Source organism: Carlito syrichta, unplaced genomic scaffold (assembly GCF_000164805.1).
Source record: "Carlito syrichta isolate Samal-C Ts95f unplaced genomic scaffold, Tarsius_syrichta-2.0.1 Scaffold315424, whole genome shotgun sequence".
NCBI lineage: Eukaryota > Metazoa > Chordata > Mammalia > Primates > Tarsiidae > Carlito > Carlito syrichta.
The window spans coordinates 2,584-8,971 of NW_007259520.1; the positions used below are offsets into that span (position 1 = coordinate 2,584).

The window sequence follows — 6,388 nt, forward strand, 5'->3', positions numbered from 1 at the left end:
TAGTCCCAGCTACTTGGGGGGCTGAGGTGGAAGGATTGCCTGAGTCCAGCAGGTTGAAGCTGTGGTAACTATAATTGTGCCACTGAACTCCAGTTGGGTAACAGAAGGGAGGCCTGGACTCAAAAAAGAAACCCAACAAATTATATTAATAAAACATGGAGAGGCCAGGTGTGGTGACTCATGCCTATAATCCCAGCACTTTGGGAGGCGAAGGTAAGAGGACTGCCTGAGCCCACAGGGTCGAGACTAGTCTGGGCAACATGATCCCCAGTAGTGTCTGAAGTTTTTGTTTTTTTGAGTAGGAGTCTCACTCTTGCCCAGGCTGAAGTGCAGTGGCATGCTCACAGCCACCACATCCTTGACCTCCTGGGCTCAGGCAGTCCTTCTGCCTCAGCCTCCCAAGTAGCTGGAACCACAGGCACGTGCCACCGTGCACCGCTATTTTTTTTTATTTCTTTTAGAGATGAGGTCTCACCAAGTTATCCAGGCTGACCTCAAACCCGTGGGCTCTGGCAGTTCTCTCATGTCGGCCTCCCATGCCTGAGAGTATCTGAAGTTTTAAGCGACTGTGCTGGGTGTGGCAGTTGGTGGCCTTATTCACTCTGGAAGCTCATGTCTTTCGGAGCTTGGAGAAAATGCTCTTGTTTTATTTCTTTGATAATTGACTTTGTTTCATTTTTCCTTCTCTTTTCTCAGTATTCCTTAACAGTAGTTCAAGTTTGTACCTCCTGGCTTATGTTTTCTTACCTTTTTGCCTCTTGTCTTCTTGCCTTTTTTCTGTGGTGTCCCGTGTTCTGGGACTCTGGAGTTTGTCCTTTAGCCCTTCTTTTGGATTTTTGATTGTCCGGGGCCATGTGGATAGTCCTGTCTGTGAGAGCCAGCCCCTTGCCTCAGGGTATAGACTTTCACCCACAAGCTGCTCGCGGACAGAGGTCAGTGTGTGACACCTGCTGACCGTGGGCACAGCTATGTTCCCATCCCTAAGACACAGTGGTGTTGCACCAGAGACAGGGGAGATTAGCCTCAGAAACTGAGTGTCTGGGTGGGTGAGCTGTTAGGAAGGATGGGGTGTGAGACCAGGCTCCTGATGTTTTCCAGTGTGGCACTTAACTTTGTGACAAGGAGAACCTGTGGTCCGAATACTTTTTGTTTTTTTTTTTGAGTTGGAGTCTCACTCTCTCACCAAGACTGGAGTGCAGTGGCACACTCCCAGCCACCACAGCCTCGACCTGCTGGGCCCTGGAGATCTTTTGTCTCAGCCTTCCTAGTAGCCAGATTTACAGGCACAGACTACCATACCCAGCTAATTTTTAATTTGTTATAGAGAGGAGGTCTCGACAAGTTGCCCAGGTGGGTCTCGAACCCACGGGCTCAGGCAGTCCCCTCACCTCAGTCTCCCAAAGTCCTGGGATTACAGGCTGAGTAGCCGAGCCTGGCCAGGTCCCAATTCTTAAAGCGATTTTTATATTTAGTTAAGGATAAGAATATGAAATATTTAAAACTTTGTCCTCAGAGCTTAAAACTTAAAATGGTTTTACAGCTGTGTGGAAAGATGAGATTTGAAAGTCAATTTGCAACCAGGCATGGTGGCTCACGCCAGATAATCCCAGCACTTTGGGAGGCAGAGGCAAGAGTATTGCCTGAGTTCAGGGGTTTGAGACCAGCCTGGGCAACATGACGAGACCTTGTCTGTACAATAAATTTTAAAATAGCCAGGCATGGTGGTGCGTTCCTACCCGGAAAGCTGAAGCAGAAGGATCACTGGAGGCCAGCAGGTCAAGGCTGCAGGGGGCCGTGAGTGTGCCACTCCAACCTGGGCGGCAGAGTGAGACTCCAAATCAAACAAACAAACAAAATTTGCATTAATTTACTTTGAATACTTTGTGCTTCTTTTTTATTTTGTGCTTGTTTCTTTAGCTTTGCATAAACAGTAAACTATAACCAAGTGTTTAAAATTATTGACTTTGGCCCTAAAAATCCATGTGACTGGAGAATGTTTTTCTTGTATGTGAGAGATTTAGAAATAAAGTTGACACATAAATGTCCTCACTCCTCTCTGCACTCAAAAGTCAGGACTGGCCATGTGTACTTGCTCTCATCTGTCAGCCCAGCCCTTTGGGAGGGAGAAGCAAGAGGATTGCCTGAGCCTAGGGGTTCGAGACCAGCTTGGGCAACTCAGTGAGCCTTTGTCTGTACAATTAAAAAAATAATAATTTGCCAGGCATGGTGGCACTTGTACTTCCAGCTACTTGGAAGGTTGAGGCAAAAGGACTGCAGGTCAAGGCTGTGGTGGCCGTGACCCAACTATAGCACTCCAGCCTGGGTGACAGAGTGAGAAACTGACTCAAAAGAAGAAAAGAAAGGAAACCAGGACTGCTCATACTGGTCTGAAGCTAGGTGACATCATCTTCAAGTTAATTTTGTATTTGATATTTTTAAAATGAGAATCATTTCATCGTTGCTTGTCACTTAGTTTTGTTTTAGGAAGAGACATTGCCCAAGCTGACCTCAAACTCCTAGCCTCAAGCAATCCTCGTGCTTTGGCCTTCCAAAGTTCTGGGATGGCAGGTGTGAGCCATCCTGCTGAGTCCATTGTTTTTCGCTGAGAGCGAAACTTTTATAATTTCTTTTTTCTCCTTTCTGTTTAAAGATAATGGGATATCGAAGAATATTTTTATTTTTTATTTTACTTATTTATTTATTATTATTTTTGAGTTAGAGTCTCACTCTATTGCCCAGGCTGGCGTGCAATGGCATTCTCAGAGCCACCTGCTGGGCTCTGGCAATTCTTATGCTTCAGCCTTCCAAGTAGCTGGAAATACAGACATGTGCTACCATGCCCAGATAATTTTTATTTATCATTAGAGATGATGTCTCTCAAAGTTGTCGGGGCTGGTCTCGAACCTGCAGCCTCAGGCAATCCACTTACCTCAGCCTCCCAAATTTCTGGGATGACAGACTGAGCCACCAAGCCCAGCCCAAGAATATTTTAATTACTGACATTAACATTTTTAATTGTGATGAAATTCACATCACATTTACCAATTTAAGCACCTCAAGGGCAGCTCATTGTTAAGTTCCTTGGGAAGAGGGACCTCCTGGCTGGGTTGAAGTGTTCAGTGGGCTTTTATCTTCTGCCGGTTTGTGTTTTGCCTGTACCTTGCTGCAGTCATGGGTGGGGTGTTCAGACAGGCTGTGGTTGGGATAAAGAAACCATATCCTTTCAGTCTTATGTGTGTGTGTTTTGTTTTTGTGATGATGTGATTGTCCTAAAATGGCTGTGAAATGGCAGATAATTTAGAGTGTGCTCATCTGCCTAGGGTGACAGACCAGTTTGAAAGACTGTGAAGTTTTCAGTCCTTTGCTGCAGGGTCTCGAGGGTTGTGCGGCTCTGAGTAAGGTCCGCGATGCTTGGCTGGGCTGCCTCTGCCCAGGACTGTCTTGCGAGGGCGGGCTCTCACTGCTGGGTGTTCTGATGTCTGTTTTTAAAAGAGAAGCTGAGGATGTGAATTCAGACGTACATGTGGTTTAGAAACGTCACTCCTGCCAGCACGCTGCCCTGCTGCTGAGGCCCAGCTCCTTAGGCCGGGTCCACACTTCTGCTTCCCATGTTCTGCCACCGAGTTCTTGGCCCTCGCCTGCCTTCCACCTGGAGTAAAACCTTTTCCCACATTTTCTGTAGGTGACAAGACTCTTGATGACTACAGCAAAAAAAAAAAAAATACAGTTATCTGCAAGTTGTTCTTCATCTTTCTCCTTGGTCACAGCATTGACTTTGGCACATGGAGGCTGTGAACCTGCTGAGTTCCAATAACTAAATGGAGAAGCAGATAGTGATATCACTGTGAGTGGAGGTGCAGAGGACGGCAATCTGCATCTGGCTGTGTCCAAGGCTCTGTGCTCCAGGGACCCTCTGGCTCCTGTTCTGCTCCTGCTGACGTGAGCCATGAGGTGGCATGCATGGAGACGCATATCAGGCCTGCATTAGTGCGTGTGCTGAGTTTGAGCACTCCTGAGCCCCCAGCCCGTCTGAGTGCTCCTGAGCTCTTTGGGAGCCAGGAATGTGACAGAGGGTTGCTGATTCCTGGGTGAGGTGGTTCTCATGAGGTGGCCATCCACTCTCCTGCTGCTTTCTTCAAAAGAAGTCTTTTGGAGTCGGGGTTTCATGTTGCCTGGACTGCAGTGCAGTGGTATGATCACAGTTCACCACAGTCTTGACCTCCTGGGCTCAGACAATCCTCCTATCTCAACCTCCTGAGAGACAGACTACAGGTGTGCATCACTACGCCCAGCTAATTTTTTGGTTTTTAAGAGAGATGAGGTCTTACTACGTTGCCTAGGCTGTTCTCCATCTCCTGGGCTCAAGCAGTCCTCCTGCCTCGGCCTCCCAACGTGCTGGGATCACAGACGTGAGCCACTGCACCCGGTCTCCTGCTACTTTCTTTATGCTCTCGTGTCTGACATGTCTGGGATTTTTCTTGTTGGCCTAGATGGGTGGCAAATGAGCCCAGAATGAACTGCATTTGGCCTGCTACTTCCCACAAGGCCAGCCTCAAGAGAGTGGGAGGTTGTCTCGCTGGCATCCCATCCTGAGTGGACTCATCCCATGGACCCGTGCCCAACTTAGTTTCTGAAATGGGTGCTTCCTCCACATGCTGGAATCATGGATGCAGGGGTGCTCCTCTGTCTCCTCCCAGCCCTCGCCCCACCTGGGACTGGGCACCCAGCCTTAGGGCTCTTCCCACATAAACCTCCCCAGGGTTTGTAGGCTTAGCTCTCTGTTCTTCATGGAAACGTGAGTTCTGTGTGTTTTTCCAGTGTTACAAAGTGACTTTAATTTTTTTTAAATTAAACTTACAGAAACTAAAACACACTCCAGGTGTCTCTGGGTTTTTATTAAGCTTTGGCATTTACTGAGTGAGCACTTATGGAGTGTCTACTGTGCACCAAGCCTGTGCCAGGTTGGGGGACTTGACCTGGGAGCCAGAAGCAGCTGTTGTCTGGGGAGATGGCCTCACCCAGCCCCACAAACACAGAACGGCAGGCCTGGCCAGTGCCACAGAATATACTGAGGGAGGGATGTAGGCGTGCTGTGCTGGTGCTGGGGTGAGGCAAAGATGACTGCGGGGCTGTGGGCAGGAGGAGCAGGGCCAGCAGAGCACATAGTGCCCGCCAGAGCCCTGGGTGTGAGAAAAGGGGCTGGCTGGGCTGTGGTGGCTGGGAGGGGGCGCTCCCTGCGGGCCTTTCTGGGAACTGTTAACCTGGGCTGTCAATGATCAGATGGTCCTCCTGGATGAGGAGGGTATGACCCATGGATGACTGCGAAGAGGTGGCAGTGACACAGGACTGGCTGGGACACTGGGACACAGATTCAGGAGCAGTAGGCAGTAGTCGTTTGGGTGTCTGGAAATCATTGTAGTTGAAATCAACATGTCAGTGAAGGCGCCTTCCCCTCCAGAGTTGAGGACAGTGTGACCCACAGGGAGTGAGCTGTGCTTGGGATCTGGTTCCCATTGGAATCTGGCTAACAGTTGACCCTAGTCAGGCTTGCCCTGTGTAGATGTGATCCCATGGCAGCATCGTAAGAAAGGCGTCCTTCGGTTCTCGACTAGAGCCGACACTTCTGTGGAAACTGGTGAGTCCTGTGTCATGCCCTCCATGGTGCTGGGGTTTGTGGAAGGCCAAGGTATCTGTTTTGTCATGTGCTGGGTCATGGGGCCACGGGGCCCCAGAGCTTCACATAAGCTCTATTCTTTTGGCTTCCTGAAACCAGGGCTACCTCTTCATCTCCATGCTGCTGAAATTGATCAGTGAGCTGATCTGCTTGGTCAACAATGTCATCAAGAACAACCTGGCCAGCGGAACCCTACCTTCATGGGCCTGGCCCTGCACTGCATCGCCAGTGTGGACAACTGCGAGATGGCTGAGGCCTTTGCTGGGGAGATCTACAAAGTCCTCATGACCAGGTACATCTCTACGGCATGCCTCCCTCATGCTTAGTACCCAGGTGTGTAGCCACTCAGCTCACAACCTGATGCAATCTCCAGTCTCATGGAGGCGGGGACAGAATGCAGCCCAAAGTGGGATCAAGAATTGACCAGCCTAGATCTCAGGGGATGTCCAGTCAGACATTCAGGGCCTGGTATCCTGAGATTTCAAAAAACAGGTCAAAGAGGAGAGCCTGGACCCTGCCAGCCACAGCCAGTCTGGGAAAGGCTTGAGTTGCCAGGGATGCCATGAAGGAGCCACCAGGTCTTTTTGTGGGGCAGCATGGCTCTTCATCTCACACTTTCCCAGAAGCATCTCCGAGGACATGGTTGGGCCCCAAATCCTGAGACTCTTGTCACCTGTCCCCCCTCACTTGGGGCTGAGGAGCTGGCTCTAGATG

At 49.6% G+C, this 6,388-nt stretch overlaps 1 pseudogene; it reads left to right on the forward strand.

Annotated features, from left to right (window-relative positions):
• Positions 1-5,311: 5,311 nt before the first annotated feature.
• The window catches only part of LOC103275390, a 3,913-nt pseudogene continuing 2,836 nt past the window's right edge, over positions 5,312-6,388 (forward strand).